The sequence below is a fragment of the Kogia breviceps genome, chromosome 3 (assembly GCF_026419965.1).
Source record: "Kogia breviceps isolate mKogBre1 chromosome 3, mKogBre1 haplotype 1, whole genome shotgun sequence".
NCBI classification, from domain to species: domain Eukaryota; kingdom Metazoa; phylum Chordata; class Mammalia; order Artiodactyla; family Physeteridae; genus Kogia; species Kogia breviceps.
Genome location: NC_081312.1, coordinates 125430978 through 125455542, shown reverse-complemented (window position 1 = coordinate 125455542; position 24565 = coordinate 125430978).

The window sequence follows — 24565 nt, the reverse complement described above, 5'->3', positions numbered from 1 at the left end:
GCCTAGCCTAACGGCACGCTGCACCCTACGACGCCCACGCCCCCGAACACGCATCCGCACCCCGATGTCGACCCTCAACCTCACCAGGGGCCTAAACCTAACCCTAGCCCCAGCTTGACCCTGACCCCTAAGACTCACCCGCAGCCGGAAGCCTGAGGCCTAGGCTAAGGGCACGCCACGCTCTACGACGCACACGCCCCCTAAAACGCATCCGCACCGCGATCTCAACGCTCAGCCTCACCGGGGGCCTAAACCTAACCCTAGCCCCAGCCCTGACTCTGACACCTAGGCCTCCCCCGCAGGCTGAAGCCTGAGGCTTAGCCTAACGGCACGCCGCGCGCTACCACGCACACGCCCCCTAACACGCATCCGGACCCCGATCTCGACCCTCAGCCTCACCGGGGGCCTAACCCTAACCCTAGCCCCAGCCCTGACACTGACCCATAGGCCTCCCCTGCAGCCTGAAGCCTGAGGCCTAGCCTAACGGCACGCCACGCCCTACGATGCACACGACCCATAACACGCATCCGCACCCCGATCTCGATCCTCAGCCTCACCGGGGGCCTAACCCTAACACTAGCCCCAGCCCTGGCCCTGACCCCTAGGCCTCCCCCGTAGCCTGAAGCCTGAGGCCTAGCCTTATGGCACGCCGCGCATTAGGACGCACACGCCCACTAACACGCATCCGCACCCCGATCTCGACCCTCAGCCTCACCGTGGCCCTAACCCTAACCCTAGCCCCAGCCCTGACCCTGACCCCTAGGCCTCCCCCACAGCCTGAAGCCTGAGACCTAACCTAATGGCACGCCGCGCCCTACGACGCCCACGCCCCCGAACACGCATCCGCACCCGGATCTCGACCCTCAGCCTCACCGGGGGCCTAACCCTAACCCTAGCCCCAGCCCTGACCCTAACCCCTAGGCCTCCCCCGCAGCCTGAAGCCTGAGGCCTAGCCTAACTTCACGCCACGCCCTACGACGCTCATGCCCCCTAACACGCATCCGCAACCCGATCTCGACCCTCAGCCTCACCGGGGGCCTAACCCTAACCCTATCCCCAGCCCTGACCCTGACACCTAGTCATCCCCCGCAGCCTGAAGCCTGAGGCCTAGCCTAACGGCACGCCACGCCCTACGATGCACACGACCCATAACACGCATCCGCACCCCGATCTCGATCCTCAGCCTCACCGGGGGCCTAACCCTAACACTAGCCCCAGCCCTGGCCCTGACCCCTAGGCCTCCCCCGTAGCCTGAAGCCTGAGGCCTAGCCTTATGGCACGCCGCGCATTAGGACGCACACGCCCACTAACACGCATCCGCACCCCGATCTCGACCCTCAGCCTCACCGTGGCCCTAACCCTAACCCTAGCCCCAGCACTGACCCTGACCCCTAGGCCTCCCCCGCAGCCTGAAGCCTGAGGCCTTGCCTAACGGCACACCGCGACCTACGACGCCCAAGTCCCCGAACACGCATCCGCACCCCGATCTCGACACTCAGCCTCACCGAGGGCCTAACCCTAATCCTAGCCCCAGGCTTGACCCTGACTCCTAGGCCTCCCCCGCAGCCTGAAGCCTGAGGCCTAGCCTAACGGCACACCGTGACCTACGACGCCCACGCCCGCGAACACGCATGCGCACCCCGATTTTGACCCTCAGCCTCACCGGGGGCCTAACCCTAACCTTAGCCCCAGCACTGACCCTGACCCCTAGGCCTCCCCCGCAGCCTGAAGCCTGAGGCCTAGCCTAATGGCACGCTGCGCCCTACGACGCCCACGCCCCCTAACACCCATCCGCACCCCGATCTCGACCCTCAGCCTCATCGGGGGCCTAACCCTAACCCTATCCCCAGCCCTTACCCTGAAACCTAGGCCTCCCCCGCAGCCTGAAGCCTGAGGCCTAGCCTAACGGCACGCCGCGCGCTACGACGCAAGCGACCGCTAACACGCATCCGCACCACGATCTCGACCCTCAGCGTCACCGGGGGCCTAACACTAACCCTAGCCCCAGCCCTTTCCCTGACCCATAGGACTCCCCCGCAGCCTGAAGCCTGAGGCCTAGCCTAACGGCACGCTGCACCCTACGACGCGCACGCCCCCTAACACGCGTCCGCACCCCGATCTCGACCCTCAGCCTCACCGGGGGCCTAAATCTAAACCTAGCCCCAGCCCTTACCCTGACCCCTAGACCTCCCCCGCAGCCTGAAGCCTGAGGCCTAGCCTAACGGCACGCCTCGCCCTACGACGCCCACGCCCCCGAACACACATCCGCACCCCGATCTTGACCCTCAGCCTCACCGCGGGCCTAACCCTAACCCTATCCCCAGCCCTGACCCTGATCCCTAGGCCTGCCCCGCAGCCTGAAGCCTGAGACCTAACCTAACGGCACGCCACGCCCTACGACGCACACGCCCCCTAACACGCATCCGCACGCCGATCTCGACCCTCAGCCTCACCGGGGGCCTAAACCTAACCAGGCCCCAGCTTGACCCTGACCCCTAGGACTCCCCCGCAGCCTGAAGCCTGAGGCCTAGGCTAACGGCACGCCGCGCTCTACGACGCACACGCCCCCTAACACGCATCCGCACCCCGATCTAGACCCTCAGCCTCACCGAGGTCCTAACCCTAACCCTAGCCCCAGCCCGGACCCAGACACCTCGGCCTCCCCCGCAGCCTGAAGCCTGAGTCCTAGCCTAACGGCACTCTGCGTCCTACGACGCCCACGCCCCCGAACACGCATCCGCACCCCGATCTCGACCCTCAGCCTCACCGGGGTCTAAACCTAACCCTAGCCCCAGCCCTGACCCTGACCCCTAGGCCTCCCCCGCAGCCTGAAGCCTGAGGCCTAGCCTAAGGGCACGCCGCGCCCTACGAAGCCCACGCACGCTAAGACGAATCCGCACCCCGATCTCGACCCTCAGCCTCACCGGGGGCCTAACACTAACCCCAGCCCCAGGCTTGACCCTGACACTAGGCCTCCGCCGCAGCCTGAAGCCTGAGACCTAGCCTAACGGCACGCCACGCCCTTCGAAGCATACGCCCCCTAACACGCATCCGCACCCCGATCTCGACCCTCAGCCTCACCGGGGGCCGAATCCTTACCCTAGCCCCAGCCCAGACTCTGACACCTAGGCCTCCCCCGCAGCCTGAAGCCTGAGGCCTAGCCTAAGGGCACGCCGCGCCCTACGACGCCCATGCACGCTAAGACGAGTCTGCACCCCGATCTCGTCACTCAGCCTCACCGGGGGCCTAACACTAACCCCAGCCCCACGCTTGACCCTGACCCTAAGCCTCCCCCGCAGCCTGAAGCCTGAGGCGTAGCCTAACGGCACGCCGCGCCCTACGACGCACACGCCCCCTAACACGCATCCGCACCTAGATCTCGACCCTCAGCCGCACCGGGGGCCTAACCCTAACCCTAGCCCCAGCCCTGACCCTGCAACCCTAGGCCTCTCCCGCAGCCTGAAGCCTGAGGCCTAGCCTAAGGGCACGCCGCGCCCTACGACGCTCACGCCCCCTGACACGCATCCGCACCCCGATCTCCACCCTCAGCCTCACCGGGGGCCTAACCCTAACTCTATCCCCAGCCCTGACGATGACACCTAGGCCTCCCCCGCATCCTGAAGCCTGAGGCCTAGCCTAACGTCTCGCTGCGCCCTACGACGCCCACGCCCCCTAACACGCATCCGCACCCCGATCTCGACCCTTAGCCTCACTGGGGGCCTAACCCTAACCCTAGCCCCAGCCGTGACCCTGACCCCTTGGCCTCACCCGCAGCCTGAAGCCTGAGACCTAGCCTAACGGCACGCCACGCCCTACGACGCACACGCCCCCTAACACGCATCCGCACACCGATCTCGACCCTCAGCCTCACCGGGGGCCTAAACCTAACCCTAGCCCCAGCTTGACCCTGACCCCTAGGACTCCCCCGCAGCCGGAAGCCTGAGGCCTAGGCAAACGGCACGCCGCGCTCTACGACGCACACTCCCCCTAAAACGCATCCGCACCGCGATCTCGACGCTCAGCCTCACCGGGGGCCTAAACCTAACCCTAGCCCCAGCCCTGACTCTGACCCCTAGGCCGCCCCCACAGCCTGAAGCCTGAGGCTTAGCGTAAAAGCACGCAGCGCCCTACGACGCACACGCCCCTTAACACGCATACGCACCCCGATCTCGACCTTCAGCCTCACCGGGGCCCTAACCCTAACCCTATCCCCAGCCCTGACCCTGACACCTAGGCCTCCCCCGCATCCTGAAGCCTGAGGCCTAGCCTAACGGCACGATGCGCGCTACCACGCACACGCCCCCTAACACGCATCCGCACCCCGGTCTCGACCCTCAGCCTCACCGGGGGCCTAACCCTAACCCTAGCCCCAGCCCTGACACTGACCCCTAGGCCTCCGCCGCAGCCTAAAGCCTGAGTCCTAGCCTAACGGCACGCTGCGCCCTACGACGTCCACGCTCCCTAACACACATCCGCACCCCGATCTCGACCCTCAGCCTCACCGGGGGCCTAACACTAACCCTAGCCCCAGCCCTGACCCTGACCCCTAGGCCTCCCTCGCAGCCTGAAGCCTGAGGCCTAGACTAACGGCACGCTGCGCCCTACGATGCCCAGGCCCCCTAACACGCATCCGCAGCCTGATCTCGACTCTCAGCCTCACCGGGGGCCTAACCCTAACCCTAGCCCCAGCGCTGACCCTGATCCCTAGGCCTGCCCCGCAGCCTGAAGCCTGAGGACTAGCCTAATGGCACGCCGCGCTCTACGACGCACACGCCCCCTAACACGCATCCGCACCCCGATCTCGACCCTCAGCCTCATCGGGGGCCTAACCCTAACCCTAGCCCCAGCCCTGACCCTGACCCCTAGGCCTCCCCCGCAGCCTGAAGCATGAGGCCTAGCCTAATGGCACGCCGCGCCCTAAGACGCACATGCCCCCTAACACGCATCCGCACCCTGATCTCGACCCTCAGCCTCACCGGGGGCCTAACCCTAACCCTAGCACCAGCCCTGACACTGACCACTAGGCCTCCCCCACAGCCTGAAGCCTGAGGCTTAGCCTAAAAGCACGCCACGCCCTTCGAAGCACACGCCCCCTAACACGCATCCGCACCCCGATCTCGACCCTCAGCCTCACCGGGGACCTAATCCTTACCCTAGCCCCAGCCCAGACTCTGACACCTAGGCCTCCCCCGCAGCCTGAAGCCTGAGGCCTAGCCTAAGGGCACGCCGCGCTCTACGAAGCCCACGCACGCTAAGACGAATCCGCACCCCGATCTCGTCACTCAGCCTCACCGGGGGCCTAACACTAACCCCAGCCCCACGCTTGACCCTGACCCTAGGCCTCCCCCGCAGCCTGAAGCCTGAGGCCTAGCCTAACGGCACGCCACGCCCATCGACGCACACGCCCCCTAACACGCATCCGCACCCCGATCTCGACCCACAGCCTCACCGGGGGCCTAACCCTAACCCTAGCCCTAGCCCTGAACCTGACACCTAGGCCACCCCCGCAGCCTGAAGCCTGAGGCCTAGCCAAACGGCACGCAGCGCCCTACGACGCACACGCCCCCTAACACGCATCCGCACCCCGATCTCGACCCTCAGCCTCACAGGGGGCCTAACCCTAACCCTACCCCAGCCCTGACCCTGAACCCTAGGCCTCCCCCGCAGCGTGAATCCTGAGGCCTAGCCTAACGGCACGCCGCGCCCTACGACGCCCACGCCCCCTAACACGCATCCGCACCCCGATCTCGACCCTCAGCCTCACCGGGGGCCTAATCCTAACCCTAGCCCCAGCGATGACCCTGACCCCCAGGCCTCCCCCGCAGCCTGAAGCCTGAGGACTAACCTAACAGCACGCCGTGCCCTACGACGCGCACGACCCCTAACACGCATCCGCACCCCGATCTCGACCCTCAGCCTCACCGGGGGCCTAACCCTAACCCTAGCCCCAGCCTTGACCCTGACCACTAGGCATCCCCCAAAGCCTGAAGCCTGAGGCCTAGCCTAAGGGCTCGCCGCGCCCTACGACACCCACGCCCCCGAACACGCATCCGCACCCCTATCTTGACCCTCAGCCTCACCGTGGGCGTAACCCTAACCCTAGCGCCAGACCTGACCCTGACTCCTAGGCCTCCCCCGCAGCCTGAAGCCTGAGGTCTAGCCTAACGGCACGCCACGCCCTACGACGCTCATGCCCCCTAACACGCATCCGCAACCCGATCTCGACCCTCAGCCTCACCGGGGGCCTAACCCTAACCCTAGCCCCAGCCCTGACCCTAACCCCTAGGCCTCCCCCGCAGCCTGAAGCCTGAGGCCTAGCCTTATGGCACGCCGCGCATTAGGACGCACACGCCCACTAACACGCATCCGCACCCCGATCTCGACCCTCAGCCTCACCGTGGCCCTAACCCTAACCCTAGCCCCAGCCCTGACCCTGACCCCTAGGCCTCCCCCACAGCCTGAAGCCTGAGACCTAACCTAATGGCACGCCGCGCCCTACGACGCCCACGACCCCGAACACGCATCCGCACCCGGATCTCGACCCTCAGCCTCACCGGGGGCCTAACCCTAACCCTAGCCCCAGCCCTGACCCTAACCCCTAGGCCTCCCCCGCAGCCTGAAGCCTGAGGCCTAGCCTAACTTCACGCCGCGCCCTACGATGCCCACGCCCCCTAACACGCATCCACACCCCGATTTCGACCCTCAGCCTCACCGAGGTCCTAACCCTAACCCTAGCCCCAGCCCTGACCCTGACCCCTAGGCCTCCCCCGCAGCCTGAAGCCTGAGGCCTAGCCTAACGGCACGCCACCCCCTACGACACACACGCCCCCTAACATGCATCCGAACACCGATCTCGACCCTCAGCCTCCCCGGGGGCCTAACCCTAACCCTAGCCCCAGCCCTGAACCTGACACCTAGGCCACACCCGCAGCCTGAAGCCTGAGGCGTAGCCTATCGGCATGGCGCACTCTACGACACACAGGCCCGCTAACAGGCATCCGCACCCCGATCTCGACCCTCAGCCTCACCGGGGGCCTAACCCTAACCCTAGCCCCAGCCCAGACCCTGACCCCTAGGCCTCCCCCGCAGCCTGAAGCCTGTGGCCTAGCCTAACGGCACGCCGCGGCCTATGACGCCCACGCCCCCGAACACGCATCCGCACCCCGATCTCGACCCTCAGCCTCACCGGGGGCCTAACCCTAACCCTAGCCCCAGCCCTGAAACTAACACCTAGGTCACATCCGCAGCCTGAAGCCTGAGGCGTAGCCGAACAGCACACCGCGCCCTACCACGCACACGCCCCCTAACACGCATCCGCACCCCGATCTCGACCCTCAGCCTCACCTGGGGCCTAACCCTAACCCTAGCCCCAGCCCTGACACTGACCCCTAGGCCTCCGCCGCAGCCTAAAGCCTGAGTCCTAGCCTAACATCACGCTGCGCCCTACGACGTCCACGCTCCCTAACACACATCCGCACCCCGATCTCGACACTCAGCCTCACCGGGGGCCTAACACTAACCCTAGCCCCAGCCCTGACCCTGACCCCTAGGCCTCCCTCGCAGCCTGAAGCCTGAGGCCTAGACTAACGGCACGCTGCGCCCTACGATGCCCAGGCCCCCTAACACGCATCCGCAGCCTGATCTCGACTCTCAGCCTCACCGGGGGCCTAACCCTAACCCTAGCCCCAGCGCTGACCCTGATCCCTAGGCCGGCCCCGCAGCCTTAAGCCTGAGGACTAGCCTAATGGCACGACGCGCCCTACGACGCACACGCCCCCTAACACGCATCCGCACCCCGATCTCGACCCTCAGCCTCATCGGGGGCCTAACCCTAACCCTAGCCCCAGCCCAGACCCTGACCTCTAGGCCTCCCCCGCAGCCTGAAGCATGAGGCCTAGCCTAATGGCACGCCGCGCCCTAAGACGCACATGCCCCCTAACACGCATCCGCACCCTGATCTCGACCCTCAGCCTCACCGGGGGCCTAACCCTAACCCTAGCCCCAGCCCTGACCCTGACCACTAGGCCTCCCCCACAGCCTGAAGCCTGAGGCCTAACCTAATGGCACGCCGCGTCCTACGACGCCCACGCCCCCTAACACGCATCCGCACCCCGATCTCGACCCTCAGCCTCACCGAGGTCCTAACCCTAACCCTAGACCCAGCCCTGACCCAGACACCTCGGCCTCCCCCACAGCCTGAAGCCTGAGTCCTAGCCTAACGGCACTCTGCGCCCTACGATGCCCACGCCCCCGAACACGCATCCGCACCCCGATCTCGACCCTCAGCCTCACCGGGGGCCTAACACTAACCCCAGCCCCAGGCTTGACCCTGACACTAGGCCTCCCCCACAGCCTGAAGCCTGAGGCCTAGCCTAACGGCAAGCCACGCCCTTCGAAGCATACGCCCCCTAACACGCATCCGCACCCCGATCTCGACCCTCAGCCTCACCGGGGGCCTAACCCTAACCCTAGCCCCAGCCGTGACCCTGACCCCTAGGCCTCCCCCACAGCCTGAAGCCTGAGGCCTAACCTAATGGCACGCCGCGCCCTACGACGCCCACGCCCCCGAACACGCATCCGCACCCCGATCTCGACCCTCAGCCTCACCGGGGGCCTAACCCTAACAATAGCCCCAGCCCTGACCCTGACCACTAGGCCTCCCCCGCAGCCTGAAGCCTGAGGCCTAGCCTAACTTCACGCCGCGCCCTACGATGCCCACGCCCCCTAACACGCATCTACACCCCGATTTCGACCCTCAGCCTCACCGAGGTCCTAACCCTAACCCTAGCCCCAGCCCTGACCCTGACCCCTAGGCCTCCCCCGCAGCCTGAAGCCTGAGGCCTAGCCTAACGGCACGCCAACCCCTACGACACACACGCCTCCTAACATGCATCCGCACCCCGATCTCGACCCTCAGCCTCACCGGGGGCCTAAACCTAACCCTAGCCCCAGCCCTGAACCTGACACCTAGGCCACACCCGCAGCCTGAAGCCTGAGGCGTAGCCTATCGGCATGGCGCACTCTACGATGCACAGGCCCGCGAACAGGCATCCGCACCCCGATCTCGACCCTCAGCCTCACCGGGGGCCTAACCCTAACCCTAGCCCCAGCCCAGGCCCTGCCACCTAGGCCTCACCTGCAGCCTGAAGCCTGAGGAGTAGCCTAAGGGCACGCCACGCCCTACGACGCCCACGCCCCCTAACACGCATCCGCACCCCGATCTCGACCCTCAGCCTCACCGGGGGCCTAATCATAACCCTAGCCCCAGCCCTGACCTTGACCCCTAGGCCTCCCCTGCAGCCTGAAGCCTGTGGCCTAGCCTAACGGCACGCCGTGCCCTACGACGCACACGCCCCCTAACACGCATCCGCACCCCGATCTCGACCCTCAGCCTCACCGGGGGCCTAATCCTAACCCTAGCCCCGGCCCTGACCCTGACCCCTAGGCCTCCCCTGCTGCCTGAAGCCTGAAGCCTAACCTAACGGCACGCTGCACCCTACGACGCCCACGCCCCCTAACACGCACCCGCATCGCGATCTCGACCCTCAGCCTCACCGAGGGCCTAAGCCTATCTCTAGCCCCAGCTCTGACCCTGAACTCTGGGCCTCCCCCGCAGTCTGAAGCCTGAGGCCTAGCCTAACGGCACGCCGCGCCCTATGACGCCCACGCCCCCGAACACGCATCCGCACTCTGATCTCGACCGTCAGCCTCACCGGGGGCCTAACCCTAACCCTAGCCCCAGCCCTGAAACTGACACCTAGGCCACACCCGCAGCCTGAAGCCTGAGGCGTAGCCTAACAGCACACCGCGCCCTACAACGCACACGCCCCCTAACAAGCATCCGCATCCCGATCTCGACCCTCAGCCTCACCGGGGGCCTAACCCTAACCCTATCCCCAGCCCTGACCCTGACCCCTAGGCAGCCCCCGCAGCCTGAAGCTTGAGTCCTAGCCTAATGGCACGCCGCGTCCTACGACGCACACGCCCCCAAACACGCATCCGCACCCCGATCTCGACCCTCAGCCTCACCGGGGGCCTAACCATAACCCTACCCCAGCCCTGAACCTGACACCTAGGCCACCCCCGCACCCTGAAGCCTGAGGCCTAGCCTATCGGCACGGCGCGCTCTACGACGCTCAGGCTCGCTAACACGCATCCGCACCCCGATCTCGACCCTCAGCCTCACCGGGGGCCTAACCCTAACCCTAGCCCCAGCTCTGACCCTGACCTCTGGGCCTCCCCCGCAGCCTTAAGCCTGAGCACTAGCCTAACGGCACGCCGCGCCCTATGACGCCCACGCCCCCGAACACGCATCCGCTCCCCGATCTCGACCCTCAGCCTCACCGGGGGCCTAACACTAACCCCAGCCCCACGCTTGACCCTGACCTTAGGCCTCCCCCGCAGCCTGAAGCCTGAGGCGTAGCCTAACGGCACGCCATGCCCTTCGACGCACAGGCCCCCTAACACGCATCCGCACCCCGATCTCGACCCTCAGCCTCACCGGGGGCCTAACCCTAACCCTAGCCCCAGCCCTGAACCTGACACCTAGGAAACTCCCGCAGCCTGAAGCCTGAGGCCTAGCCTAACGGCACGCAGCGCCCTACGACGCACACGCCCCCTAACACGCATCCGCACCCCGATCTCGACCCTCAGCCGCACCGGGGGCCTAACCCTAAACCTAGCCCCAGCCCTGACCCTGACACCTAGGCCTCCCCCGCAGCCTGAAGCCTGAGGCCTAGCCTAAGTGCACGCCGCCCCCTACGACGCACACGCCACCGAACACGCATCCGCACTCCGATCTGGACCCTCAGCCTCACCAGGGGCCTAACCCTAACCCTAGCCCCAGCTTGACACTGACCCCTAGGCCTCCCCCGCAGCCTGAAGTCTGAGGCCTAGCCTAACGTCACGCCACGCCCTACGACGCACACGCCATCTAACACGCATCCGCACACCGATCTCGACCCTCAGCCTCACCGTGGGCCTAACCCTAACCCTAGCCCCAGCCCTGACCCTGACCCCTAGGCTTCCCCAGGAGCCTGAAGCCTGAGGCCTAGCCTAAGGGCACGCCACGCCCTACGAAGCCCACGCACGCTAAGACGAATCCGCACCCCGATCTCGACCCTCAGCCTCACCGGGGGCCTAACACTAACCCCAGCCCCAGGCTTGACCCTGACCCTAGGCCTCCCCCGCAGCCTGAAGCCTGAGGCCTAGCCTAACGGCACGCCACGACCTTCGAAGCACACGCCCCCTAACACGCATACGCACCCCGATCTCGACCTTCAGCCTCACCGGGGCCCTAACCCTAACCCTATCCCCAGCCCTGACCCTGACACCTAGGCCTCCCCCACATCCTGAAGCCTGAGGCCTAGCCTAACGGCACGATGCGCGTTACCACGCACACGCCCCCCAACACGCATCCGCACCCCGATCTCGACCCTCAGCCTCACCTGGGGCCTAACCCTAACCCTAGCCCCAGCCCTGACACTGACCCCTAGGCCTCCGCCGCAGCCTAAAGCCTGAGTCCTAGCCTAACGGCACGCTGCGCCCTACGACGTCCACGCTCCCTAACACACATCCGCACCCCGATCTCGACCCTCAGCCTCACCGGGGGCCTAACACTAACCCTAGCCCCAGCCTTGACCCTCACCCCTAGGCCTCCCTCGCAGCCTGAAGCCTGAGGCCTAGACTAACGGCACGCTGCGCCCTACGATGCCCAGGCCCCCTAACACGCATCCGCAGCCTGATTTCGACTCTCAGCCTAACCGGGGGCCTAACCCTAACCCTAGCCCAAGCGCTGACCCTGATCCCTAGACCTGCCCCGCAGCCTGAAGCCTGAGGACTAGCCTAATGGCACGCCGCGCCCTACGACGCACACGCCCCCTAACACGCATCCGCACCCCGATCTCGACCCTCAGCCTCATCGGGGGCCTAACCCTAACTCTAGCCCCAGCCCTGACCCTGACCCCTAGGCCTCCCCCGCAGCCTGAAGCATGAGGCCTAGCCTAATGGCACGCCGCGCCCTAAGACGCACATGCCCCCTAACACGCATCCGCACCCCGATCTCGACCCTCAGCCTCACCGGGGGCCTAATCCTAACCCTAGACTCAGCCCTGAACCTGACCCCAAGGCCTCCCCCGCAGCCTGAAGCCTGAGGCCTTGCCTAACGGCACACCGCGACCTACGACGCCCAAGTCCCCGAACACGCATCCGCACCCCGATCTCGACACTCAGCCTCACCGAGGGCCTAACCCTAATCCTAGCCCCAGGCTTGACCCTGACTCCTAGGCCTCCCCCGCAGCCTGAAGCCTGAGGCCTAGCCTAACGGCACACCGTGACCTACGACGCCCACGCCCGCGAACACGCATGCGCACCCCGATTTCGACCCTCAGCCTCACCGGGGGCCTAACCCTAACCTTAGCCCCAGCACTGACCCTGACCCCTAGGCCTCCCCCGCAGCCTGAAGCCTGAGGCCTAGCCTAATGGCACGCTGCGCCCTACGACGCCCACGCCCCCTAACACCCATCCGCACCCCGATCTCGACCCTCAGCCTCATCGGGGGCCTAACCCTAACCCTATCCCCAGCCCTTACCCTGAAACCTAGGCCTCCCCCGCAGCCTGAAGCCTGAGGCCTAGCCTAACGGCACGCCGCGCGCTACGACGCAAGCGACCGCTAACACGCATCCGCACCACGATCTCGACCCTCAGCGTCACCGGGGGCCTAACACTAACCCTAGCCCCAGCCCTTTCCCTGACCCATAGGACTCCCCCGCAGCCTGAAGCCTGAGGCCTAGCCTAACGGCACGCTGCACCCTACGACACGCACGCCCCCTAACACGCGTCCGCACCCCGATCTCGACCCTCAGCCTCACCGGGGGCCTAAATCTAAACCTAGCCCCAGCCCTTACCCTGACCCCTAGACCTCCCCCGCAGCCTGAAGCCTGAGGCCTAGCCTAACGGCACGCCTCGCCCTACGACGCCCACGCCCCCGAACACACATCCGCACCCCGATCTTGACCCTCAGCCTCACCGCGGGCCTAACCCTAACCCTATCCCCAGCCCTGACCCTGATCCCTAGGCCTGCCCCGCAGCCTGAAGCCTGAGACCTAACCTAACGGCACGCCACGCCCTACGACGCACACGCCCCCTAACACGCATCCGCACGCCGATCTCGACCCTCAGCCTCACCGGGGGCCTAAACCTAACCAGGCCCCAGCTTGACCCTGACCCCTAGGACTCCCCCGCAGCCTGAAGCCTGAGGCCTAGGCTAACGGCACGCCGCGCTCTACGACGCACACGCCCCCTAACACGCATCCGCACCCCGATCTAGACCCTCAGCCTCACCGAGGTCCTAACCCTAACCCTAGCCCCAGCCCGGACCCAGACACCTCGGCCTCCCCCGCAGCCTGAAGCCTGAGTCCTAGCCTAACGGCACTCTGCGTCCTACGACGCCCACGCCCCCGAACACGCATCCGCACCCCGATCTCGACCCTCAGCCTCACCGGGGTCTAAACCTAACCCTAGCCCCAGCCCTGACCCTGACCCCTAGGCCTCCCCCGCAGCCTGAAGCCTGAGGCCTAGCCTAAGGGCACGCCGCGCCCTACGAAGCCCACGCACGCTAAGACGAATCCGCACCCCGATCTCGACCCTCAGCCTCACCGGGGGCCTAACACTAACCCCAGCCCCAGGCTTGACCCTGACACTAGGCCTCCGCCGCAGCCTGAAGCCTGAGACCTAGCCTAACGGCACGCCACGCCCTTCGAAGCATACGCCCCCTAACACGCATCCGCACCCCGATCTCGACCCTCAGCCTCACCGGGGGCCGAATCCTTACCCTAGCCCCAGCCCAGACTCTGACACCTAGGCCTCCCCCGCAGCCTGAAGCCTGAGGCCTAGCCTAAGGGCACGCCGCGCCCTACGACGCCCATGCACGCTAAGACGAGTCTGCACCCCGATCTCGTCACTCAGCCTCACCGGGGGCCTAACACTAACCCCAGCCCCACGCTTGACCCTGACCCTAAGCCTCCCCCGCAGCCTGAAGCCTGAGGCGTAGCCTAACGGCACGCCGCGCCCTACGACGCACACGCCCCCTAACACGCATCCGCACCTAGATCTCGACCCTCAGCCGCACCGGGGGCCTAACCCTAACCCTAGCCCCAGCCCTGACCCTGCAACCCTAGGCCTCTCCCGCAGCCTGAAGCCTGAGGCCTAGCCTAAGGGCACGCCGCGCCCTACGACGCTCACGCCCCCTGACACGCATCCGCACCCCGATCTCCACCCTCAGCCTCACCGGGGGCCTAACCCTAACTCTATCCCCAGCCCTGACGATGACACCTAGGCCTCCCCCGCATCCTGAAGCCTGAGGCCTAGCCTAACGTCTCGCTGCGCCCTACGACGCCCACGCCCCCTAACACGCATCCGCACCCCGATCTCGACCCTTAGCCTCACTGGGGGCCTAACCCTAACCCTAGCCCCAGCCGTGACCCTGACCCCTTGGCCTCACCCGCAGCCTGAAGCCTGAGACCTAGCCTAACGGCACGCCACGCCCTACGACGCACACGCCCCCTAACACGCATCCGCACACCGATCTCGACCCTCAGCCTCACCGGGGGCCTAAACCTAACCCTAGCCCCAGCTTGACCCTGACCCCTAGGACTCCCCCGCAGCCGGAAGCCTGAGGCCTAGGCAAACCGCACGCCGCGCTCTACGACGCACACTCCCCCTAAAACGCATCCGGACCGCGATCTCGACGCTCAGCCTCACCGGGGGCCTAAACCTAACCCTAGCCCCAGCCCTGACTCTGACCCCTAGGCCGCCCCCACAGCCTGAAGCCTGAGGCTTAGCGTAAAAGCACGCAGCGCCCTACGACGCACACGCCCCCTAACACCCATCCGCACCCCGATCTCGACCCTCAGCCTCATCGGGGGCCTAACCCTAACCCTATCCCCAGCCCTTACCCTGAAACCTAGGCCTCCCCCGCAGCCTGAAGCCTGAGGCCTAGCCTAACGGCACGCCGCGCGCTACGACGCAAGCGACCGCTAACACGCATCCGCACCACGATCTCGACCCTCAGCGTCACCGGGGGCCTAACACTAACCCTAGCCCCAGCCCTTTCCCTGACCCATAGGACTCCCCCGCAGCCTGAAGCCTGAGGCCTAGCCTAACGGCACGCTGCACCCTACGACGTGCACGCCCCCTAACACGCGTCCGCACCCCGATCTCGACCCTCAGCCTCACCGGGGGCCTAAATCTAAACCTAGCCCCAGCCCTTACCCTGACCCCTAGACCTCCCCCGCAGCCTGAAGCCTGAGGCCTAGCCTAACGGCACGCCTCGCCCTACGACGCCCACGCCCCCGAACACACATCCGCACCCCGATCTTGACCCTCAGCCTCACCGCGGGCCTAACCCTAACCCTATCCCCAGCCCTGACCCTGATCCCTAGGCCTGCCCCGCAGCCTGAAGCCTGAGACCTAACCTAACGGCACGCCACGCCCTACGACGCACACGCCCCCTAACACGCATCCGCACGCCGATCTCGACCCTCAGCCTCACCGGGGGCCTAAACCTAACCAGGCCCCAGCTTGACCCTGACCCCTAGGACTCCCCCGCAGCCTGAAGCCTGAGGCCTAGGCTAACGGCACGCCGCGCTCTACGACGCACACGCCCCCTAACACGCATCCGCACCCCGATCTAGACCCTCAGCCTCACCGAGGTCCTAACCCTAACCCTAGCCCCAGCCCGGACCCAGACACCTCGGCCTCCCCCGCAGCCTGAAGCCTGAGTCCTAGCCTAACGGCACTCTGCGTCCTACGACGCCCACGCCCCCGAACACGCATCCGCACCCCGATCTCGACCCTCAGCCTCACCGGGGTCTAAACCTAACCCTAGCCCCAGCCCTGACCCTGACCCCTAGGCCTCCCCCGCAGCCTGAAGCCTGAGGCCTAGCCTAAGGGCACGCCGCGCCCTACGAAGCCCACGCACGCTAAGACGAATCCGCACCCCGATCTCGACCCTCAGCCTCACCGGGGGCCTAACACTAACCCCAGCCCCAGGCTTGACCCTGACACTAGGCCTCCGCCGCAGCCTGAAGCCTGAGACCTAGCCTAACGGCACGCCACGCCCTTCGAAGCATACGCCCCCTAACACGCATCCGCACCCCGATCTCGACCCTCAGCCTCACCGGGGGCCGAATCCTTACCCTAGCCCCAGCCCAGACTCTGACACCTAGGCCTCCCCCGCAGCCTGAAGCCTGAGGCCTAGCCTAAGGGCACGCCGCGCCCTACGACGCCCATGCACGCTAAGACGAGTCTGCACCCCGATCTCGTCACTCAGCCTCACCGGGGGCCTAACACTAACCCCAGCCCCACGCTTGACCCTGACCCTAAGCCTCCCCCGCAGCCTGAAGCCTGAGGCGTAGCCTAACGGCACGCCGCGCCCTACGACGCACACGCCCCCTAACACGCATCCGCACCTAGATCTCGACCCTCAGCCGCACCGGGGGCCTAACCCTAACCCTAGCCCCAGCCCTGACCCTGCAACCCTAGGCCTCTCCCGCAGCCTGAAGCCTGAGGCCTAGCCTAAGGGCACGCCGCGCCCTACGACGCTCACGCCCCCTGACACGCATCCGCACCCCGATCTCCACCCTCAGCCTCACCGGGGGCCTAACCCTAACTCTATCCCCAGCCCTGACGATGACACCTAGGCCTCCCCCGCATCCTGAAGCCTGAGGCCTAGCCTAACGTCTCGCTGCGCCCTACGACGCCCACGCCCCCTAACACGCATCCGCACCCCGATCTCGACCCTTAGCCTCACTGGGGGCCTAACCCTAACCCTAGCCCCAGCCGTGACCCTGACCCCTTGGCCTCACCCGCAGCCTGAAGCCTGAGACCTAGCCTAACGGCACGCCACGCCCTACGACGCACACGCCCCCTAACACGCATCCGCACACCGATCTCGACCCTCAGCCTCACCGGGGGCCTAAACCTAACCCTAGCCCCAGCTTGACCCTGACCCCTAGGACTCCCCCGCAGCCGGAAGCCTGAGGCCTAGGCAAACGGCACGCCGCGCTCTACGATGCACACTCCCCCTAAAACGCATCCGCACCGCGATCTCGACGCTCAGCCTCACCGGGGGCCTAAACCTAACCCTAGCCCCAGCCCTGACTCTGACCCCTAGGCCGCCCCCACAGCCTGAAGCCTGAGGCTTAGCGTAAAAGCACGCAGCGCCCTACGACGCACACGCCCCTTAACACGCATACGCACCCCGATCTCGACCTTCAGCCTCACCGGGGCCCTAACCCTAACCCTATCCCCAGCCCTGACCCTGACACCTAGGCCTCCCCCGCATCCTGAAGCCTGAGGCCTAGCCTAACGGCACGATGCGCGCTACCACGCACACGCCCCCTAACACGCATCCGCACCCCGGTCTCGACCCTCAGCCTCACCGGGGGCCTAACCCTAACCCTAGCCCCAGCCCTGACACTGACCCCTAGGCCTCCGCCGCAGCCTAAAGCCTGAGTCCTAGCCTAACGGCACGCTGCGCCCTACGACGTCCACGCTCCCTAACACACATCCGCACCCCGATCTCGACCCTCAGCCTCACCGGGGGCCTAACACTAACCCTAGCCCCAGCCCTGACCCTGACCCCTAGGCCTCCCTCGCAGCCTGAAGCCTGAGGCCTAGACTAACGGCACGCTGCGCCCTACGATGCCCAGGCCCCCTAACACGCATCCGCAGCCTGATCTCGACTCTCAGCCTCACCGGGGGCCTAACCCTAACCCTAGCCCCAGCGCTGACCCTGATCCCTAGGCCTGCCCCGCAGCCTGAAGCCTGAGGACTAGCCTAATGGCACACCGCGCTCTACGACGCACACGCCCCCTAACACGCATCCGCACCCCGATCTCGACCCTCAGCCTCATCGGGGGCCTAACCCTAACCCTAGCCCCAGCCCTGACCCTGACCCCTAGGCCTCCCCCGCAGCCTGAAGCATGAGGCCTAGCCTAATGGCACGCCGCGCCCTAAGACGCACATGCCCCCTAACACGCATCCGCACCCTGATCTCGACCCTCAGCCTCACCGGGGGCCTAACCCTAACCCTAGCACCAGCCCTGACACTGACCACTAGGCCTCCCCCACAGCCTGAAGCCTGAGGCTTAGCCTAAAAGCACGCCACGCCCTTCGAAGCACACGCCCCCTAACACGCATCCGCACCCCGATCTCGACCCTCAGCCTCACCGGGGGCCTAATCCTTACCCTAGCCCCAGCCCAGACTCTGACACCTAGGCCTCCCCCGCAGCCTGAAGCCTGAGGCCTAGCCTAAGGGCACGCCGCGCTCTACGAAGCCCACGCACGCTAAGACGAATCCGCACCCCGATCTCGTCACTCAGCCTCACCGGGGGCCTAACACTAACCCCAGCCCCACGCTTGACCCTGACGCTAGGCCTCCCCCGCAGCCTGAAGCCTGAGGCCTAGCCTAACGGCACGCCACGCCCATCGACGCACACGCCCCCTAACACGCATCCGCACCCCGATCTCGACCCACAGCCTCACCGGGGGCCTAACCCTAACCCTAGCCCTAGCCCTGAACCTGACACCTAGGCCACCCCCGCAGCCTGAAGCCTGAGGCCTAGCCAAACGGCACGCAGCGCCCTACGACGCACACGCCCCCTAACACGCATCCGCACCCCGATCTCGACCCTCAGCCTCACAGGGGGCCTAACCCTAACCCTACCCCAGCCCTGACCCTGAACCCTAGGCCTCCCCCGCAGCGTGAATCCTGAGGCCTAGCCTAACGGCACGCCGCGCCCTACGACGCCCACGCCCCCTAACACGCATCCGCACCCCGATCTCGACCCTCAGCCTCACCGGGGGCCTAATCCTAACCCTAGCCCCAGCGATGACCCTGACCCCCAGGCCTCCCCCGCAGCCTGAAGCCTGAGGACTAACCTAACAGCACGCCGTGCCCTACGACGCGCACGACCCCTAACACGCATCCGCACCCCGATCTCGACCCTCAGCCTCACCGGGGGCCTAACCCTAACCCTAGCCCCAGCCTTGACCCTGACCACTAGGCATCCCCCAAAGCCTGAAGCCTGAGGCCTAGCCTAAGGGCTCGCCGCGCCCTACGACACCCACGCCCCCGAACACGCATCCGCACCCCTATCTTGACCCTCAGCCTCACCGTGGGCGTAACCCTAACCCTAGCGCCAGACCTGACCCTGACTCCTAGGCCTCCCCCGCAGCCTGAAGCCTGAGGTCTAGCCTAACGGCACGCCACGCCCTACGACGCTCATGCCCCCTAACACGCATCCGCAACCCGATCTCGACCCTCAGCCTCACCGGGGGCCTAACCCTAACCCTATCCCCAGCCCTGACCCTGACACCTAGTCATCCCCCGCAGCCTGAAGCCTGAGGCCTAGCCTAACGGCACGCCACGCCCTACGATGCACACGACCCATAACACGCATCCGCACCCCGATCTCGATCCTCAGCCTCACCGGGGGCCTAACCCTAACACTAGCCCCAGCCCTGGCCCTGACCCCTAGGCCTCCCCCGTAGCATGAAGCCTGAGGCCTAGCCTTATGGCACGCTGCGCATTAGGACGCACACGCCCACTAACACGCATCCGCACCCCGATCTCGACCCTCAGCCTCACCGTGGCCCTAACCCTAACCCTAGCCCCAGCCCTGACCCTGACCCCTAGGCCTCCCCCACAGCCTGAAGCCTGAGACCTAACCTAATGGCACGCCGCGCCCTACGACGCCCACGACCCCGAACACGCATCCGCACCCGGATCTCGACCCTCAGCCTCACCGGGGGCCTAACCCTAACCCTAGCCCCAGCCCTGACCCTAACCCCTAGGCCTCCCCCGCAGCCTGAAGCCTGAGGCCTAGCCTAACTTCACGCCGCGCCCTACGATGCCCACGCCCCCTAACACGCATCCACACCCCGATTTCGACCCTCAGCCTCACCGAGGTCCTAACCCTAACCCTAGCACCAGCCCTGACCCTGACCCCTAGGACTCCCCCGCAGCCTGAAGCCTGAGGCCTAGCCTAACGGCACGCCACCCCCTACGACACACACGCCCCCTAACATGCATCCGAACACCGATCTCGACCCTCAGCCTCCCCGGGGGCCTAACCCTAACCCTAGCCCCAGCCCTGAACCTGACACCTAGGCCACACCCGCAGCCTGAAGCCTGAGGCGTAGCCTATCGGCATGGCGCACTCTACGACACACAGGCCCGCTAACAGGCATCCGCACCCCGATCTCGACCCTCAGCCTCACCGGGGGCCTAACCCTAACCCTAGCCCCAGCCCAGACCCTGACCCCTAGGCCTCCCCCGCAGCCTGAAGCCTGTGGCCTAGCCTAACGGCACGCCGCGGCCTATGACGCCCACGCCCCCGAACACGCATCCGCACCCCGATCTCGACCCTCAGCCTCACCGGGGGCCTAACCCTAACCCTAGCCCCAGCCCTGAAACTAACACCTAGGTCATATCCTCAGCCTGAAGCCTGAGGCGTAGCCGAACAGCACACCGCGCCCTACCACGCACACGCCCCCTAACACGCATCCGCACCCCGATCTCGACCCTCAGCCTCACCTGGGGCCTAACCCTAACCCTAGCCCCAGCCCTGACACTGACCCCTAGGCCTCCGCCGCAGCCTAAAGCCTGAGTCCTAGCCTAACGTCACGCTGCGCCCTACGACGTCCACGCTCCCTAACACACATCCGCACCCCGATCTCGACACTCAGCCTCACCGGGGGCCTAACACTAACCCTAGCCCCAGCCCTGACCCTGACCCCTAGGCCTCCCTCGCAGCCTGAAGCCTGAGGCCTAGACTAACGGCACGCTGCGCCCTACGATGCCCAGGCCCCCTAACACGCATCCGCAGCCTGATCTCGACTCTCAGCCTCACCGGGGGCCTAACCCTAACCCTAGCCCCAGCGCTGACCCTGATCCCTAGGCCGGCCCCGCAGCCTTAAGCCTGAGGACTAGCCTAATGGCACGACGCGCCCTACGACGCACACGCCCCCTAACACGCATCCGCACCCCGATCTCGACCCTCAGCCTCATCGGGGGCCTAACCCTAACCCTAGCCCCAGCCCAGACCCTGACCTCTAGGCCTCCCCCGCAGCCTGAAGCATGAGGCCTAGCCTAATGGCACGCCGCGCCCTAAGACGCACATGCCCCCTAACACGCATCCGCACCCTGATCTCGACCCTCAGCCTCACCGGGGGCCTAACCCTAACCCTAGCCCCAGCCCTGACCCTGACCACTAGGCCTCCCCCACAGACTGAAGCCTGAGGCCTAACCTAATGGCACGCCGCGTCCTACGACGCCCACGCCCCCTAACACGCATCCGCACCCCGATCTCGACCCTCAGCCTCACCGAGGTCCTAACCCTAACCCTAGACCCAGCCCTGACCCAGACACCTCGGCCTCCCCCACAGCCTGAAGCCTGAGTCCTAGCCTAACGGCACTCTGCGCCCTACGATGCCCACGCCCCCGAACACGCATCCGCACCCCGATCTCGACCCTCAGCCTCACCGGGGGCCTAACACTAACCCCAGCCCCAGGCTTGACCCTGACACTAGGCCTCCCCCACAGCCTGAAGCCTGAGGCCTAGCCTAACGGCAAGCCACGCCCTTCGAAGCATACGCCCCCTAACACGCATCCGCACCCCGATCTCGACCCTCAGCCTCACCGGGGGCCTAACCCTAACCCTAGCCCCAGCCGTGACCCTGACCCCTAGGCCTCCCCCACAGCCTGAAGCCTGAGGCCTAACCTAATGGCACGCCGCGCCCTACGACGCCCACGCCCCCGAACACGCATCCGCACCCCGATCTCGACCCTCAGCCTCACCGGGGGCCTAACCCTAACAATAGCCCCAGCCCTGACCCTGACCACTAGGCCTCCCCCGCAGCCTGAAGCCTGAGGCCTAGCCTAACTTCACGCCGCGCCCTACGATGCCCACGCCCCCTAACACGCATCTACACCCCGATTTCGACCCTCAGCCTCACCGAGGTCCTAACCCTAACCCTAGCCCCAGCCCTGACCCTGACCCCTAGGCCTCCCCCGCAGCCTGAAGCCTGAGGCCTAGCCTAACGGCACGCCAACCCCTACGACACACACGCCCCCTAACATGCATCCGCACCCCGATCTCGACCCTCAGCCTCACCGGGGGCCTAAACCTAACCCTAGCCCCAGCCCTGAACCTGACACCTAGGCCACACCCGCAGCCTGAAGCCTGAGGCGTAGCCTATCGGCATGGCGCACTCTACGATGCACAGGCCCGCGAACAGGCATCCGCACCCCGATCTCGACCCTCAGCCTCACCGGGGGCCTAACCCTAACCCTAGCCCCAGCCCAGGTCCTGCCACCTAGGCCTCACCTGCAGCCTGAAGCCTGAGGCGTAGCCTAAGGGCACGCCACGCCCTACGACGCCCACGCCCCCTAACACGCATCCGCACCCCGATCTCGACCCTCAGCCTCACCGGGGGCCTAATCATAACCCTAGCCCCAGCCCTGACCTTGACCCCTAGGCCTCCCCTGCAGCCTGAAGCCTGTGGCCTAGCCTAACGGCACGCCGTGCCCTACGACGCACACGCCCCCTAACACGCATCCGCACCCCGATCTCGACCCTCAGCCTCACCGGGGGCCTAATCCTAACCCTAGCCCCGGCCCTGACCCTGACCCCTAGGCCTCCCCTGCTGCCTGAAGCCTGAAGCCTAACCTAACGGCACGCTGCACCCTACGACGCCCACGCCCCCTAACACGCACCCGCATCGCGATCTCGACCCTCAGCCTCACCGAGGGCCTAAGCCTATCTCTAGCCCCAGCTCTGACCCTGAACTCTGGGCCTCCCCCGCAGTCTGAAGCCTGAGGCCTAGCCTAACGGCACGCCGCGCCCTATGACGCCCACGCCCCCGAACACGCATCCGCACTCTGATCTCGACCGTCAGCCTCACCGGGGGCCTAACCCTAACCCTAGCCCCAGCCCTGAAACTGACACCTAGGCCACACCCGCAGCCTGAAGCCTGAGGCGTAGCCTAACAGCACACCGCGCCCTACAACGCACACGCCCCCTAACAAGCATCCGCATCCCGATCTCGACCCTCAGCCTCACCGGGGGCCTAACCCTAACCCTATCCCCAGCCCTGACCCTGACCCCTAGGCAGCCCCCGCAGCCTGAAGCTTGAGTCCTAGCCTAATGGCACGCCGCGTCCTACGACGCACACGCCCCCAAACACGCATCCGCACCCCGATCTCGACCCTCAGCCTCACCGGGGGCCTAACCATAACCCTACCCCAGCCCTGAACCTGACACCTAGGCCACCCCCGCACCCTGAAGCCTGAGGCCTAGCCTATCGGCACGGCGCGCTCTACGACGCTCAGGCTCGCTAACACGCATCCGCACCCCGATCTCGACCCTCAGCCTCACCGGGGGCCTAACCCTAACCCTAGCCCCAGCTCTGACCCTGACCTCTGGGCCTCCCCCGCAGCCTTAAGCCTGAGCACTAGCCTAACGGCACGCCGCGCCCTATGACGCCCACGCCCCCGAACACGCATCCGCTCCCCGATCTCGACCCTCAGCCTCACCGGGGGCCTAACACTAACCCCAGCCCCACGCTTGACCCTGACCTTAGGCCTCCCCCGCAGCCTGAAGCCTGAGGCGTAGCCTAACGGCACGCCATGCCCTTCGACGCACAGGCCCCCTAACACGCATCCGCACCCCGATCTCGACCCTCAGCCTCACCGGGGGCCTAACCCTAACCCTAGCCCCAGCCCTGAACCTGACACCTAGGAAACTCCCGCAGCCTGAAGCCTGAGGCCTAGCCTAACGGCACGCAGCGCCCTACGACGCACACGCCCCCTAACACGCATCCGCACCCCGATCTCGACCCTCAGCCGCACCGGGGGCCTAACCCTAAACCTAGCCCCAGCCCTGACCCTGACACCTAGGCCTCCCCCGCAGCCTGAAGCCTGAGGCCTAGCCTAAGTGCACGCCGCCCCCTACGACGCACACGCCACCGAACACGCATCCGCACTCCGATCTGGACCCTCAGCCTCACCAGGGGCCTAACCCTAACCCTAGCCCCAGCTTGACACTGACCCCTAGGCCTCCCCCGCAGCCTGAAGTCTGAGGCCTAGCCTAACGTCACGCCACGCCCTACGACGCACACGCCATCTAACACGCATCCGCACACCGATCTCGACCCTCAGCCTCACCGTGGGCCTAACCCTAACCCTAGCCCCAGCCCTGACCCTGACCCCTAGGCTTCCTCAGGAGCCTGAAGCCTGAGGCCTAGCCTAAGGGCACGCCACGCCCTACGAAGCCCACGCACGCTAAGACGAATCCGCACCCCGATCTCGACCCTCAGCCTCACCGGGGGCCTAACACTAACCCCAGCCCCAGGCTTGACCCTGACCCTAGGCCTCCCCCGCAGCCTGAAGCCTGAGGCCTAGCCTAACGGCACGCCACGACCTTCGAAGCACACGCCCCCTAACACGCATACGCACCCCGATCTCGACCTTCAGCCTCACCGGGGCCCTAACCCTAACCCT